The sequence below is a fragment of the Taudactylus pleione genome, unplaced genomic scaffold, assembly GCF_031769625.1.
Source record: "Taudactylus pleione unplaced genomic scaffold, aTauple2 ptg001325l, whole genome shotgun sequence".
Classification (NCBI taxonomy): domain Eukaryota; kingdom Metazoa; phylum Chordata; class Amphibia; order Anura; family Myobatrachidae; genus Taudactylus; species Taudactylus pleione.
Window position 1 is genome coordinate 520,470 of NW_028285725.1, and position 17,644 is coordinate 538,113.

General features: G+C 46.7%; 1 protein-coding gene across 3 annotated transcripts in view; it reads left to right on the forward strand.

The window, feature by feature from the left end:
• The window catches only part of OPHN1 (oligophrenin 1), a 180,138-nt gene that overhangs the window by 85,066 nt on the left and 77,428 nt on the right, over positions 1-17,644 (forward strand). The window lies entirely within an intron of this gene.

Consider the following 17,644-nt stretch of genomic DNA (forward strand, 5'->3'; position numbering starts at 1 on the left):
AAAGAGACTTGATCAACATAATTTGGCCTTGACTGAAAAAACCTTCATAATCTGTAAAACTGCTCCATAAATCGTTGTCTTAATTTATGGCTGTTTGTTATTTAAGGATATACATATCCACTTTTTTTTTTTTTTAATTATATTTCCTAATTATTATTTGCAAACATTCTTTTGTTAATTTTCTGTTAACTTGTATATAGTTGATGGCCTTAAACCCAAGCACTGAAACGTTTAATTAATTATAACTTACTTTAGCCTAGAAAAAATGACACTTACAACTTTTATTTTGGAAAGCTAAGGTCACAACATTTATTAATAAGGCACTGAACGCTGGCATCAGCCAATCTGGAAGTACTACATAATTATAAAAAAGGGGGTGCTACTATAACAGCCTCTGGTGCAACCTGGGTAACCAAAAAACCACCTCCCCCTGCTTGGCCAGTACTGGCTCTGCCCCTGAGACAGAGGCCGCCCACCTGTAAGGTTGAGACCTTTTTGCCGTGATCAAAGAGAAAATGCCCGGCAAACTTGTGCCCAATCTGGCAGCCAGTGAGTAGTGTCTTCCTGCCAAAGCTCGGTTTAAAGAACCAAAACCTGCCACCCACTACAACCTCAGCCTCCAAAAACTTCACCACAGAGAATAACCGAAGATGGACAGCACCCAAGCGGTACAAATGAGGACACTAAAACAATAGGTCTGGATGCCTAAGCACATTACCCCTGTGCTGAACCACAAACTTGCCAACCACCCTGTTCACCTTACGCCTAACATAATCCATAGCCGCACCATCTTGATTACCTCTCCAGACCCGATGAGATACTATATTGGATCAAATGATGGACGCATTTGGGGCAATGGCTCTCCTCGCATGACCTTTCATGCCGGTCTGATATTCTGCCAGACATAAGGACAGAATGAACCATGCACAGTTGCATCTGGGGCAAGTGCACAAAAACTTCTCCAGTCGCAGTGCGACAATGCTTCTGTATCACAGTTATCAACACCCGGGACATGCTTGACCCGGAATGAGCAATTCAATTGCAAACAATGGAACATTAATCGATGCAGGAGACGTAACACAAAAAAGGACATACAGCCTTGAGGGTTGTCCAGGCTGACAATAACCAAAGTTTCTACTTCAGGGTCCATAGGGTATCCACAGGATACCTTGGGGTATAGGTGTGACGTCAGTCATCGGGCACCATAGAGTTAAGCTTTCAGCCTCCCAGGATGCACTAGGGTCCCCCTCCTATACCCCGCCCCCGAGCCAAGGCATCTCAGTTTAGTTCGGTGCCCGGCCGGAGTCGGAGGCACCTGTTAGAGGGGGGTCATGAAGAGCCCCTGAAGTTTTCGTTTTGCAGCTGTGGCTGCACATCTGGAAGTACAGCATGGACAGTCAGTTTTGATGTCCATGCTGTCTTCCCTACACCCCCGCCGGTACCGATCCGGGGATGCTGGTAAGCATCTGGGGTCACAGCTAGCGGTGACCCCAGATGTTTAGGGCCATGGCCGGATTCAAGGGGGGCAGCAAGGTAAGCAGCGGGGTCCCGCGGTGGGTCCCCGCTAATACATGGTCCAGAAGTCCCCAGGCAGGGGGCTCCCTGGGGACTGGCTGCAGCGTGGAGCCAGGTACTAACCTGCGCTTCCACTACCCCCCTGGGACTGCAGGACCGCGGCAGAGCAGTAGCGCTGCGGCGTCCCAGGGGTTAAATGCATGCCAGGGGAGCGCTCCTTCCCTGTCTCACAGCCGTCGCCTCCCACGTTGCACACAGCACTCTCTGCAACACGCCGACTGGCCCTGTGGCAGCGCTCCTTCCCCAGGCCAGCCTCCTCTTTGCTCCTCGGCGGCCATCTTCAAGAACGCATGGTGAACGCTGCTGGAAGTCTGGACGGAGGCATCGTGGTCTCGGTCGCCCCGCATACCTCTCCTCCCCTGTGGTCAGGTCTGAGTATGCAGCGCTGTGTCCCACCAGACTCTGTGTCTGTGTAGTTGATTTATCAGCGCTGTTAGTGCAGGAATTGAGTTTCTTTGCATTGTATGTGACTGTGCTAGCGCTGCTGCCTGTACTTTCCATTTCTGACTGTCAGCCTTATTACTGCCCCTGTTCTTTCTGCTAAAGCCCTTGCGGTGCGGTGCTGCAGGGTGGTCTCTCGCCTTTTTAAAAAAATTGGTGAGAGGTGTCACATACTTTCTACCATCATGTCTGAAAGTGACTTTCCTCTCCGGCTGCAGTGTACTACGTGTAAAGCGCCTTTAGCGGAGGGGGAGGGTAGCGCGGAGGGCCTCTGCCAGCAGTGTTTGTCGTTGGCGCGGCCTATTACGGTTACAGCACCGGTACAGGAGCCGCCCTGGGCTTGTTTCGCTCAGGCGCTTACAACCTTAGTGGGCCAGTTAGCTCCACAGCCCCCGTTTACGCCGATGGGTTTGTCCCAGCAGTCAGTGGTGTCGTCACCCATGCAGGGTTTCCCAAGACAATTGGTGGTACCCCGCAGTCTCCCTATTTCCCCTCTCCCGGTTTCTCAGGAGCCGGCGTGGGTTAACTCCCTGACTAGTTCTGTACAGCACTTGTCGGATGTGTTGCAAGGAGAGTCTGTGATGCGGGCCACATAAACACCCGGTGGCGTCTCTGTCGGCTCCTTATGAGGATGACGAGGGGACGTCTGATGATGGGGAGATTCTGGATCCTTACGATCAGGAACCTCTCCGTACTAAGGAAGCGGACGCTAGGTCCAAGGTGTATATTCTTGGACTTATTCGGGCAGTCCGCACAGCCTTAGTGATTGAGGACGAAGTTCCCCCAGCGGCTAAATCCAAGTATGCCTTTTTTAAGGATGTGAAGGGTGACGCCACAGTCTTTCCTCTTTCGGGTCAGTTGGTGGACCATTTAGAGGAGGCGTGGAAATAGGCCTGGCAAGCGATACCAGCCGCAGAGGCGTCTGGCAGTGGCTTATCCGTTCGCGGATAATTATTTTGCTAAGTGGGAATCCCCTCCACAGGTGGATTCTCATGTGACCCGTCTTGTCCGTAGTGCCACATTACCAATGCCATCCATGTCCTCCCTTAAGGATGCTACGGACCGCAAGGTGGAGATCTGCCTGAAGTCCGCTTATTCACTTGAGGGGGGAGGGCAGCGCGGCCGGCTATGGCCATTTGCTGGGTTGCCAGAGCTATGGAGCGCTGGGCGGATACGTTGGAGGCATCCTTCGATTCCGACTGTCCGGCTGAGCAGGCGGAGTTGATTGGTAATCTCCGTGATTCGGCCACTTATATCAACGAGGTGGCCTTAGACATTAGTACCCTGGTGTCTCGAATTTCTTCGCCAGCGTTGGCTGCTCGTCGCACCTTGTGGTTGCGATCCTGGATGGCGGACGCTGATTCCAAAAAGGGTTTGGAGGCGTTGCCCTTTAACGGAGAAGTTCTCTTTGGTCCAGATCTGGACAAGATTGTAGCCACACTGGCGGCAGCTAAATCGGCATGTCTCCCGTCGGCTGCTGTCCCTTCTGGTTCAGGGCCATCGTCCATTCGGTCTTATAGGGCCCGGGGCAGGCCCAAACCACAGTCTTTTCCCCGACAGGCTGGCCCCAAGAAATCGGCCAAGCCCCGGAAGCAGGCCTGGAGTACCAGACGTCCGGCCCCTAAGCCAGATGACAAGCCTGCGGCCTGACGGTCCGGGCCTCCCTTTGGGGGATCCCAAGGTGGGAGGCCGTCTGCTGCAGTTCGCCCGGTGTTGGTCGGTCACCACGACAGACACTTGGGTTCTCGAGGTGGTCTCCCACGGGTATGCCCTCTCCTTCCGGCACAGACCCCCGGCTCGATTTTTCACCACGGGTCTACCATCAGACCGGAACAAGGCCACCGAGCTGCTTAAGGTCTTGCACACTATGCTCCAGGCTGGAGTTATAGTCCCTGTTCCATTCTCCCAGAGGGGCCAGGGTTTCTATTCCAATCTCTTTTTGGTGCAGAAAACCAATGGGTCGTATCGTCCGATTCTCAACCTCAAAGCTCTCAACAAGTCTTTGTGGGTGCCGAAGTTTCGGATGGAGACCCTACGGTCCATCATTCTGGCGCTGGAACCTGGGGACTACATGGTGTCATTGGACATACAGGACGCTTACCTGCATGTCCCTATTCTTTTGCGCCATCAACAGTTCCTCAGGTTTGCAATCCGCAGCGACCACTTTCAGTGGTGTCTCTACACTCGGCGATGAGGTTATTGGGCTCCATGGTGTCGGTGTTCGACATGGTGGAATATGCCCAGTTTCACTCCAGACCTCTGCAGCACCTAATCCTGTCCAAATGGAACGGACTGCCTCAGTCTTTAAAATCCCAGACGATAGTGCTCACCCCGGAGGTTCGCCTGTCCCTTGCCTGGTGGTTGCAGACGACCCATCTCAACAGGGGTCGTCCGTTCTGGGTACCGAATTGGGTCCTGTTGACAACGGACGCCAGTCTTCGGGGCTGGGGAGCAGTTTCGGGTCCACACTTGTTCTAGGGCAGGTGGTCTCCGACAGAAGCAGAGCTTCCAATAATATCTTGGAACTCCGAGCGGTCTTCAATGCTCTCCAGCAGGCACATCGGGTTCTCCAGGGTCGCCCAGTGCAGGTCCAGTCGGACAACGCTACCAGCGTGGTCTACATAAACCGGCAAGGAGGAACCCGAAGTCGGGCGGCTCTCGTAGAGGTGTCTCGGATCCTGGTATGGGCGGAGCACAATCTTCCGGCCATATCAGCTGTCTTCATCCCGGGAGTGCTAAATTGGGAGGCAGACTTTCTAAGTCGCCAGGACGTTCATCCGGGGGAATGGTCCCTGCACCCGGACGTTTTTCAACTGCTGGTGGACAAGTGGGGTCTTCCAGAGATCGACCTCATGGCTTCCCGGCACAACAACAAGTTGCCGGTGTACGGGTCTCGCACAAGAGACGAAAAGGCGTCTCTGGTGGATGCTCTGTCCGTCCGGTGGACGTTCCGGGTTCGCTTACCTGTTTCCTCCGGTTTCCCTTCTTCCACAGGTAATCCGGAAATTCAAACAGGAAGGAGGGACGCTCCTGTTGATAGCTCCCGCGTGGCCCAGACGGCACTGGTTCTCAGACCTTCAGGGTCTGTCCGTGAACAGTCCTCTGCGGTTGCCGCTACGACCGGACCTTCTGTCGCAGGGTCCTTGTCTTCACCCGGACCTGACTTGGCTGTCTTTGACGGCGTGGCTGTTGAGACAGCCATGTTAAGGTCCAGGGGGTTTTCCAGCTCTGTAGTGCGTACCATGTTAAGAGCTAGGAAACCGTCTTCCGCGAGGATATACCATCGCGTATGGCATACGTTCTTCCAGTGGTGTCGACCAAGAGGTTATGCACCGCGGGAGTTTCGTCTGTCTCGGATACTCGCCTTCCTACAAGCGGGACTAGACCATGGGCTTCGCCTTGCTTCTTTGAAGGTACAGGTTTCGGCCCTGTCTGGTTTCACCGTTGGATTGCTACAATCCCTGATGTGCGCACCTTTATGCAGGGCGTTCTGCGAATTCAGCCGCCTTTTGTTCCACCTGTTGCGCCTTGGGACTTGACTGTGGTCCTGAGGGCTCTCCAGGGACCGCCGTTTGAACCACTGGGCTCAGTGGATCTTAAATGGCTAACAGCTAAGACTGTTTTCCTTCTGGCCATAGCTTCGGCCAGACGTGTTTCTGATTTAGGGGCTCTTTCTTGTAGACCCCCTTTCTTGATTTTTCATGGGAACAGGGCAGTGTTACGCACTCGTCCTGAATTTCTTCCCAAAGTTGTTTCCCAGTTTCATGTTAACGAGGAAATAGTTGTTCCAGCTTTTAACTCACCTGGCCTTTCAGTGGGTGAGGCCACTTTGGATGTTGTGCGGGCCTTGAGGACTTATGTTGACCGCACTTCTTCGTTTAGGAAGTCGGACGCCTTGTTTGTCCTCTATGGCTTACGTAAAAAGGGTTGGCCTGCTTCAAAGCAAACTTTGGCAGCCTGGATCCGTATGGCTATATCTGAAGCTTATCTTCATGAAGGCCTACCGGTCCCTCCTTCTCTGAAGGCTCATTCCACTAGGTCTGTGGGTCCTTCGTGGGCAGCTCGACGTGGTGCCTCGGCAGTTCAGATCTGCAAGGCTGCAACGTGGTCCTCTGTCCATACCTTCGTGAGGTATTACAGGTTTGACACCTTCGCCTCTCAGGATGCTTCCTTCGGGCGGCGGATTCTCCTTTCAGCACAGGAGCGTCCCCACCCTTAAAGGATACTGCTTTGGGACATCCCCAAGGTATCCTGTGGATACCCTATGGACCCTGAAGTAGAAAATATGAGATATGGTAAGAACTTACCTTTGTTATCTCTATTTCTACGAAGTCCATACGGTTCCACAGGACTCCCGCCCTGTCGCACCTGTGCTGCAGATGGGCTTTGCTCTGGTCACCGGTTTTTCCGTCTCCCTCTGGTGAGAATGTGATTCTTGTGTTATTCAGATCTTTTTTCTCTCTCTTCCTTCTCCTCCTCCGGCCTATGGCTTGGTACAAAACTGAGATGCCTTGGCTCGGGGGCGGGGTATAGGAGGGGGACCCTAGTGCATTCTGGGAGGCTGAAAGCTTAACTCTATTGTGCCCGATGACTGACGTCACACCTATACCCCAAGGTATCCTGTGGAACCCTATGGACTTCGTAGAAATAGAGATAACAAGGGTAAGTTCTTACCATATCTCATATTTTTCGCACCTGAATTGAATATTCTGGATGTTCAACAAAGGACCCCAGTTTTGAACAGCTACAATAAATGGAAACAATTCCAAAAGTAACAGATTAACTGTAAAGCTGCGTACACACTAAACGATGTGTGTTCCCAGCGATGGCAGATGTGGTTCCCCGGCCGCATCCAGAACCATGGTGTTGTTCCTAGAATCTTCAGATTGGCCTGCACTGCATACTGATCTGAAGATGCGAGGAACGTAATAGTGCGTACACACTGGACGATGTGGACGATTTGTTGTTCTGATTCATCCCAAAACGACAAATCGTCCAATAAATCGTCTAGTGTGTACCCAGCTTAAGATAAGACTTTGAAGGCGAAAGTCCTGAGGCCGAAGTGCAGCACACCACCTTCAACCATCTGAATCAGTTGTATCCATAAAAAGTTTCATAACCGTGCTGGGCACTAGTGGGGAAGTCCAAATGCAAACTCCATTAAAATCCGCAAGAAAAGTATGCCACATGCACAGATCATAAGGGACTGAACAGTCCTCAATGGAGCTTTTTGAACTACAGTACCAAGATCAGAGATCAGCTGGGAAAGTTTTCGAACCTTATCAAGCGGCAAACGGCAGCATCCTGAAATAGTGTCTATTTCAGTAACTAAATAAGACAAGCAAGCCGTCGGGCCTTCAGTCTTATACGTAGGCAGTGGGAGCGCTTACTGTCATGCTTTCAACTACTCTTAAGAGTCTCATATGTACAGTAGTGTGGACTTAATGCATGTATTTAACCACATTCATATGCCCCTCTAGCCTGGATTCCAGTTAGCATGCTGCAAATACCAGCGTGCCTGAAAGGGATGTAGTCAGGAAGCCGGCGGCTAAAATGCCGTTCACCGACTTCCCAACAGTGAAATCCCGGCATGGGACTAATGATAGGCGTCTAAATACCGATGCCTATCATAAGCCTCACGCCGAAATCCCGACGCCCGGCATACTGATTGTAGATAAGCCAGGCGTCGTGAGCTGATAGCCGCGGGAGGGGGTTAGATTTAGGGACTCCCAGGGAGGGTTAGGGATAGGATAGGGGAAGGGGGGGTTAGCGTCAGGCACCACCAGGGGTAGGTTAGGTTTTGGTCGTGGGGAGGGGGTGTTAGGTTTAGGCAACTCTAGGGGGAGGTTAGGGTTAGACACTAAAAAAGGGAGGTTAGGGTTAGGCACCCCTAAGGGAGCGTTAGCGGGGGGGGAGGGGAGGGTTATGGGGTTTACTCAACTCAGTCAGGATCTTCATGTGCCGGGATTCCGGCGTCGGTATTTCATCCACAGGGCTTAGGTCCGGCGGTAATTCATACCGATTCCGCCTGAAAGCCAGTTCGTATACGAACTAAACTGCATCTTTCCAAACAGCCCCCGACTTCCTAGCAGCCTCTAAACCTTTTTTGCCATCTTGCATAATGACAAAAATGTCACCAAAACTGCCCTTTTGAATACGCTTTCGCATAAGGCTCCTCACCCTTCTAAACATTGCAGTGTTCCCACAATGCACCATTCCTGCCAATTCAGAACCTGCAGAAGCAGTAGGAGGTACCTGCTTAGCCCTAGGCTCCTTATTCTGTCTAGAGAGCAAGCACATACATTTCGGCGGGGGTATATCACCATTAGAACAGTCACTAGAAGAAGAAGAAAATAAGGAGGAAAACAACAGCAGTGTTCTCACCAGATCCAGAAGTATGAGATTCAGTGGCAGCAGTAGTAGGGCTCACAACAACAGGGACATCTGAGAGTTGCGTAGAGGACTGAGCCATTGCTGGGTCCACAGTAGCTGTAGAGCAGTGATTCCCAACCTCGGTCCTCAAGGCACACTAACGGTCCTGGTTTTAGTGATATCCTTGTTTGTGCATAGTTGATTAAATCAAAATAACTGAGGTTCTAATTAAGTCACTTGTGCTGAGATGTGGCTATCCCTAAAACCTGGACTGTTAGTGTGCCTTGAGGACCGTGGTTGGGAACCCCTGCTGTAGAGGGATTACAGGCAGAGTTAATCCATGGAGACCCTATACCTGAAGTAGAAGGCGAAACAGAGGAAGACAACACAGCCAACAATGATGTGATAACAGAAGGAAGCACAGTTGAAGACTGCGAGACACTTAGTGGCGGGATGTACTAAAGGGGAAAATTTGGTAAAACCCCCGAAAATGCAGCTTTCGGGGCTTTTACAGCATTCCCCATATGTACAAAGCACAAGAATGCATCGTCCCAATGGGTAACGCCATGTTCAGGTGGTGTTACCCAATAGAAGCCTATGGGTTTCTTTTCGGGATGCCAGTCCTGGGTGGGATCCAATCATATCCCTCCCATCACCCCCCATGGCCCACGTCCTTCTGCGCATGCACAGGAGGATGCAAGAGCGGCTACCGGGTGTTAAACTTGGAAGTCCTTCTAGCAGGGGGATTTGCAAAGGACAGCTCTTATTGGGAGATCTGTCCTTTGCGATATTCTAGGTACATACCGTGGTTGGTTACCGCGAAGAGAGGCAGGATGCACCACTTTGTGGATGCGATGCTTAGAACATCCCGCCCTTAAAGTGGGAGTTTGAGAAGAAATCGAGACAGAGCAGGGAACAGAGGACTCTGTAACAGGCCATGACAGATCAGTCATAGTGCAGCGACAGAATTCAAGGTGACATATGAAATGGGGGGCAGGGCCTGACCCCATGCCATGGTGAGAAATTTGACAGCCCCAGAAAGGAAAAAAAAAACAGAAGGATTCAGACCCGCTCACTAGATGCATTCGCACGCAGCCAAAGTATGCAAATCCCGCAATTGCATGGCAAGGCATTAGCACGCCCACTATGTCTTGGCGTGCGTTCGCGGTGTATATTTAGAGGCCCACCAGCCTGTCTTAAGACACCCACTTTCCCATGGCATCTCCAGGAAGTGTATGCAACAATCGGTAACATCGGACCCATACGCAGCACTTGCGGCTGTCCATACCCTATCGCAAGCGCTGCGAGTGCTTCATTGTGTAATTCAACCATGTGACGTGTACTATGACGCTGCGTCTTAATTGTGCACGCCTCTGAAATGGCGTTAATACGCCCAGACGCACCTGCATTCGCACCACCACACCCGTTTCCATCGACCATCCCCAATCACCACCCACAAACGTCTCGTCCTGTCACTCAATCTATCGAGGTGTCTATGCGCTGCGAGTGAATGCTTCCCGAACGCATGGACTGCTTCGCGCATGTGCACTGTGTCTTATACATATGCGCACATTGCAAACATCCGCAGGCTACGTGCAAACGCAGCCTAGTGAACGGGTCTGAATCTGGCCCAGAGTGAGCAGCAATAGATGGATAGCCGGATGAATTGGGTAAAGGAAAACCCAGCAGAGAACCCATAGCAGGAGAACAATTGGGGGAAGAAGAGGCAACAGGAAGGCCAGTATATGCTGATGAAGAAGAAACGGAGAAAGAAAAGCCCCTAGCAGGACGTAAAGTGTACACCTGAGACCAAGAAGAGAACGGATGCTGAGGAGGAAAAGCATAAGAAGAGTTGGAAGAAAGGGATATTATGGGAAATTGAGCAGAAAAAGAGAGGATGGTCAAAGAAACAGAACACATGACCGAAGGAATTGGACAAGAGGAAAAGGGGGTTGTGAAACAGCAGACAATTGGGAAGATTGAAGGGAGAGGGAAACTGCTGAAGACTTTACCTGTGATCGCAGAGAAGAACCAGCAGGCTGTGCTAGTGAGCTACCAGCAATAGTTAACCATCAATGGTACTGTTGTTGGTTGACCTCGATGGAACCGATGAAACCTTCGTCTAGCAACAATCAATGGTTTTATCCACCAATGGTCATCTCTGCTTTAATACTTGCCAGGCAGTGGGTCAATCAGGAAGTAAGGGTGGGGCTTTGTGGGTAATGTTGGTGGGCTGAGCTATGCTTTTGTGTCCTGGCAAATGACAAAATAGAAAAAACCATTGCATTGCTCTGTGCCATCGATGGCAGAGATCTAATGGTTCTCCGCCATCGATGGAAAAACCAACGAACATCGATGACTGTTAACCATTGATGGTAAAAGGCCATCCCTAATTAGCAGATCCAGGTCCTGAACTGGCTGCTGGAAGCTGGGGAACAGGGCTAACTACACCGACTGCCGGCAGGCAAAATGGAGCCTGCTGTGAGGGGGATATTTGGTGACAATCGCCCCTCCACTTGCATAAAGGGGGGATAGACAACTGGGGTCCCTGGGGAGGCAGCTGGGAACCCAGAGTTGATAACGGGAGCCGCAAGAGGAGGCAGGAGGTGTCAGACAGCAGACCCCCGAGACCTGCGATGCCGAATCGCAGATGATGCTCGAGAAGTTGCAAACATCAGGGGCCTTACTGGGGAGATGGATCTCAGCGGCCGAAGAAGATGCTGAGGTAGTAGAAGGGGGGCTGGAGCCCAGTGAGAAATGGATCGCTGCTAAACGCATGCTGGCACCCAATAGGAGCAGAGACCGGTGGTGGAGAGAGAGGGGTTCAGCAGTTTCACGCAAACGCTGAAGAGGAGGAGCAGAACGTCTGGGACAGGGCATTTTTTATTATATTTAACACAGTAAAAAAGGATAAAGTATAGAATAAGAGGAGAATTTGATATTGAATGAAATTATATAAATGAAAGAATAATCTATACTAATATTATATTATACTAATATAATATTTTATTATAAGAATCTTGTGTTTGTCTGTTTTTCCAAGTCGGCGCATAAACTACTGAACCGATTTTCATGATAACTGCATCATTTTATAGTGGCAATAACCTGCATTTTGGTTTCATTTTGATCTGCAAAGTTAAAGCTGAACAATAACAAAAACAAAATTTATTGACATCAATGCAAGGGATAGGTGTGTCACCATGCGTGCGGCTGGTAAGGGGTGGAGGAGAGGTGATTTTTATAGGATAGACTACATAGCAGTCTGTGCATAGGGCACACAGTGACATTGGTGTGTGGTGGGTGAAGGTGCTGCTGCCACCAGTTTGTATAGCTCTGCTGGCCATGTGGGCCACTCCCGTGACAGGGCTCCTATGCAATGCTCAAATTAAAAAAAAAATTGCCAGAGATTTCATTGTGGGCAAAGCCATAGTTAACCCCTAGTACAAATAGTACAAATAATATGAAGGAAAAGGATGAGACAGAGAAATAAAAGACACAAACGTAAAATGATTTCAGTCAGAACAAGGGCACATATACTTATCCACCTTGGATTCCAGGATTAAATAATAGAGAGGTTAAATTTCAGTCAAAGGGAAAACTTCTGTGGAACTTATGCGGATCATACATCAGCGGGGAGTTCCCCCAGCGCTGATCTGCAATCCGGGGACACCGATGATCGAAATCTGTCAACGGATTAGAGAAAATTAGTATGTTAAAAATTCCTGATTTACCAATCCAGACAAGGAAATGATCGGGATCAGTGAATAGAGGATTTCCACGATACCCTGGGGTCGGCAGTACGAGGAATTGGGGCAATATATTGCAGATGTATGGGCCCCATGCAGCCCGCCTCCTAAACTATTCTTAATTCTGGAAGGCTCAGATCAGGCATCCGGGCTCAAAGTTCTGCCTAGTGTACACTAACGGGAGGTCCGACTGGGACCCTAACCCCCTAAAACATAGCCAGGATCTAACTCGACCACCTCGCGTTGGTTTCATCCAAATCGGTGCAGGTATGTCCGAATGCATAACCGGACAGACAGATAAACAGATCTATGAATTTTATATATAAGATGACACTTACCTCGTTAAAGCAGCAATCCCACTAAGTATTTAAAGGGTGACAGCGCTAATTATTGGGGTAACCAAATAGTCAAAACACAACCAGATGAAGTGTATAATAAAAAATAGTAAAATACAATTTATTAATACATAAAATGCAGATATTACCGTAAGCGGCCTTAACACATTTTAGCAATTCAGCAAATACTTGGCATTGTGCACCTTAACTCTGAGTACTGTTGTTCAATACACTTGATGGATATTGAAAGTGTCCTGTTCCTATGTGACTCCTTATAAATGGACAGCAAATTGTACAGGTATAGTGGTAGGTCCAAATGAAATGTATAGTCTCGTACCAACTCACGATGTATGAGGGTCCTTGTGGATGAGTGGAACAGCAATCTCGCTCTGAATGATCCCTTGGAGTGGTGAGAAAAGGGGAGAGTAGTTCTTGAAGACTTGAATTTGTTCAGTCCGACCGTTACCCACTTTCCAAATTGAGACAACGTCCACGGAGTCTGGTCCAGGTCACAATGCGTCCATTGCACAGTAAGGTTAATCCAATTTGTTCCAACAGAGTGAGGGTGCTCCACCACTAATGCGTTTCGCTGGGCCACTCCCAGCTTTATCAAAGGTGACTTGTTATTATGCCATGCAGATATTTAAACTATAAGCAATATAGCTGCTAATTGAATCACGTGTGTAATTACACTTCATCTGTATGTATTTATTAAAAAAAAAACCTTATGGTAAGTATTGTTTCTGAGGCAAACCTTTATCTGATAAAAGAACTTGTACTTAAAAGAATATAATTGAAAGGAAGAGTAAGAGCAACATACTTATCCTTCAGTGCACATCTGGCCATTCTGTCGATCACATCATGTAAACAATGATTCACGTGATCGCAATGTGGGACTGAACATACCATGTGACCTTTTGCACATCAAACCTCTTTACTACCGATCATGTGATATAAATGATAACTCATGTGATTGCTGTATAGGATGGAGCACACCGGATGGCTTCTAACAGTCTAATCCTCCATTTCTAGTTACAAACAACTACCACCACTTGATCGCAATTTTAGCTATGTTTCTATCACAAATTTGGGATGAAGATAGTGAAGTTTAAAAATAATAATAAATAAAGAGTTTGCGTTCCCTATACTAAAATACATATACTGTATATAAAAACACATGCGGCTGGCATCTACATAGTGTTTCTCCTATCTGTAGAGATACTGTTATCAGTAACTGTTAAATCTAAGTATCACCCCAAAAAAATCAAATAAATAATTAACATATTTAGTCTATTGTGTTTACAGAATCATTTTCATACATCCCAAGTGATAAATTATCTTTTTTTTTTTATTGGTACTTATTCCAATTTTGAGAATAGAATGTCTAGGAGGCAAACCTTTCTTACACGATGGGACTTGTCCTCTGATCCATGCACCGAGAATCCTGAGTGCAGCCTCAGGGACGAATTCCATACTTTAGAAGATTTACTTAGAATGGAAACCAAACACTGGTTAGATGAAATCAATTTGTGTAAATATCTGGGCAAAAAAATTATACCCAAGGATCTAAGGATCTATAAACTATCCATTTTTCCAGAGGAAAGTGAATATCAAGTTAAATGGGAAGAAGCTTTAGTTAATTGCTCTTTAATGCTAATGGAAATTATTATTACATATAGAAATAAAAATTCAAAAGAAATAAAGAAATTGATCTCTTGAAAAGTAAATTGAAACCCTTTGAAAATTCAAGGGACTTCAAAGAAAGAGATCTAATAGTGATGGATAAGATTACCAAATCTGACTATAGGAAGGGACAAGTAAGAACTTATAGGACTGTCAATAGGGACAGAAATTCTAGAAATATGAATAGATATGTTGAAAGACCAACTAGAAGCAGAGATATAGAATCCTATAGAACTAAAATGGAACACCATCAGAGAGGACCGGGGTGGAGGAAAGACGAGGGGATACAAAGGGTCCACTTAGATCCCCTTGTCACCCCAACCGATGGCTCATCAAAAGCAGACTCTGAGTTAACAAACAACAAATGGAGGACAGGTGCAAGACCTAAGGAATTCAATCAACACACTAGAGAATCTACGGGAGACAATTCAGAAGATTTTTTTAGGGTACCGACAAAGGAGAATCCAAATAGAACACCATCTGAACAGGGATTGGCCAAATATAACTCCAAAAAGACTAAGAGAATTAAGTATCGAGGTAGAAGGGGGGGAGAAGGAAAAATCGAAGGGAACAAAACGGAGCAGAGAAACACAAATTAAATATATATGTGTGTGTGTGTGTGTATATATATATATATATATATATATATATGTATATATATGTATATGTATGTATATGTATATATATATATATATATATGTGTATGTGTATATATATATATATATATGTGTGTATATATATAATCTCGTACAATCTCTCATCCAAAAAATTATCTACAAGGGAAATATCATTAACTAAAGGTTTAAAATTTGTGCCAAGGGCTACTCCTAATATATTCAGTCTCTCTTTGTAGCCTTTATCTCCTCTCTTTAAGAAATCTTCTTGACACTGCACTTGAGGATGAGGTTATATCCAAAGAGGAATTCAAATTTATGTTTACAGAACACCCCACCATTCCCATTTACTATCACCTTCCAAAGATACACAAGTCCCTCACGTCACCCCCGGGTCGTCCCAACATTTCTGGTATAGGGTCACTTTCTTCTAATTTATCCCATTACGTTGATGCACATTTACAACCACGTGTCTTCCTGTTAAAATCACATATCAAGGCACCACCCACTTCTTTCACTTGATCAAAAATATAGATTGGAAAGAATCATATGCATTCCTGACCTTGGATGCTCAAAAAACTATATTCCAATATACCTCATGAAAAAGGTTTACAGACTATTGCAACCCAACTGAGGTCAGATAATGATTTATCAGAGAGACACATGACATTTATTTTGGATTCAATTTCCTTTATTCTTCGTCACAATTATTTTATGTTCATGAACACATTATTTACAGGTGATGGGAACGGCCATGGGGACCAGATTTGCGCCGAGCTATGCAAACCTGTACATGGGTCAATTTGAAGACCAACATGTGTGGGGGGGCGGGTGTCTTGTCCTCTATGGCCGTTACATAGATGATTTATTTTTTATTTGTGACGGGGATTTAGATTCAACACTTGTATTTACTTACTTTATTTACTACACTACACTACACAGCCCAGCCAGCCCTAACTCCCACCCTCCCTCTTCACTGTCCACAGCCGAGTGAGAAAATGGCGTCGACGCGGGTACCTTATATAGGATCCAAAACCCGCGAGACTCGGAAGGCGGGATGATGACGTTTTGCCTCGATTTCAGATCCGAGTCAGGCGGGAAATGTCGAGCCTGACTCGGATCTGCCTCGGATCGGGGGGGCTCGGGGGGGTTCGGATTTCAGAAATCCGAACCCGCTCACCCCTATTGAAAATGAGTGCTAGCATATTTTAATGTCTCTAAGTGAAGCTTTAGAAAAAGTGAAATTCCTCCTGCATACAAGCTCCTGCAATCCCCAAAACACTTGGCCCCTACTTAGAGCACCCCCAGAAGCTTATTTCGATAGTTTTTGAAGTTGTTCCACCATTATTTATTATTTTCGCCCCAAATTTCTAAGGCATTTTTGGGGTGTTCCTGTTTTTTTTTGTTTTTTTTGGTGAATTGTCATTTGGGGAGGCGGTGTACCAAGGGTTCTGAGTGGTTTCCCAACATCTGCACCCCAAACTATGGATTTTGCACTTTTTTTCTCCTGCTATTCTGTGGAGAAAAAGTGTCGCCTATTTCAGTGCATTGACTTTTCGCATAAGCGAAAACAGAATGGAATTGAATACGAAAATAAATTTTCGCCAAAAAACGGGCGAAAATGGGTTTTTGCACCTAATTGAATACGGCCCTAAGTTTCTTTTTAAATGTAATAGCAAGCTAATGCTCTTTAAAACAATTATCTGATTTCTCCTATATTTTCCGATGTGCCATTATTTCTTTTTTTTTTTTTTTTTATAAACTCTGTTTATTGAGCAAATCACATAAGAACAGTACATTCCAAAAACAGAAATAAAATACAGCACATATCATACTTTTATAATAGGAACTGCACTATTTCAGAACAATAATATAATATAATAGTAGATTTTCTCAGTATAGTAAAAGAAAGAATATAGAAGCAAGAAAAGTATCTTGCTGCAACGGTGTGGCAATCCGTTTAAAAATAGAAGAGAAACAAAAAAGAATAAAGAGATAAAAGGAAAAGAAAAAACTTTAAGAAAGACAAAGGAGAATAAGAGGAGAGAAAGATGGGTGGACTCTATATAGGATCACTCTCTTTTAATCTAGATATAGTAGAGAAAAAAAAAAAAACAAATGGAAAATTTAATTGTTGAATGGAGAGGAAATATTTTGGTATGTCAGCCAAGGGGACCATGTTTTATCAAAAGATTTGGATGTATTATGCAATAAAGCGGTCATGTATTCCATCTTGTGTATATATACCAAATACGTGATAATATTGCCTGCATTGGAGAGGGATGAGGGTTTTTCCAGTCCGCTGCAATTTGGCAAGTCATAGCAGATACTATATGTCGGAATAGATTATTCTGAGATCTGGGATAGAGAGGGTAAATTTAAGGGAAGTAGAAAATGCTGAGGATCGGAGGGGACCGCGATCTCAAAGAGGCGCGAGAGGAGATCGAAAACCTCCTGCCATATACTAGCCAGTTTGGGACAAGTCCACCAGATGTGCAAAAAATTGCTCTCGCCACCACAACCCCTCCAGCATCTATCTGAAGCATCGGGAAACATTACTTGTAGCCGCGATGGTACATAGTACCATCTATATAGCAATTTATAGATATTTTCCTTGATTTTGACGCAAATAGAACTGGCGGCAGCGTTGTCCCAGATCTCCGTCCAATCCTCAGCATCTATAGAGTGCCCCAAATCTCGTTCCCACGCCAACTCATGAGAATCCCGATTGGAGCTTACTTCATCCCCTAGTAAGGAATAAATAGTAGAAATAAGACCCTTAGTGGGGAGTCGTCTCCAACACATAGACTCAAAAGAAGTCAAAGGTCTGCTAATCAGAATCGAGCTAATTTTGGAGTGGAAGTGTCTAATTTGTAAG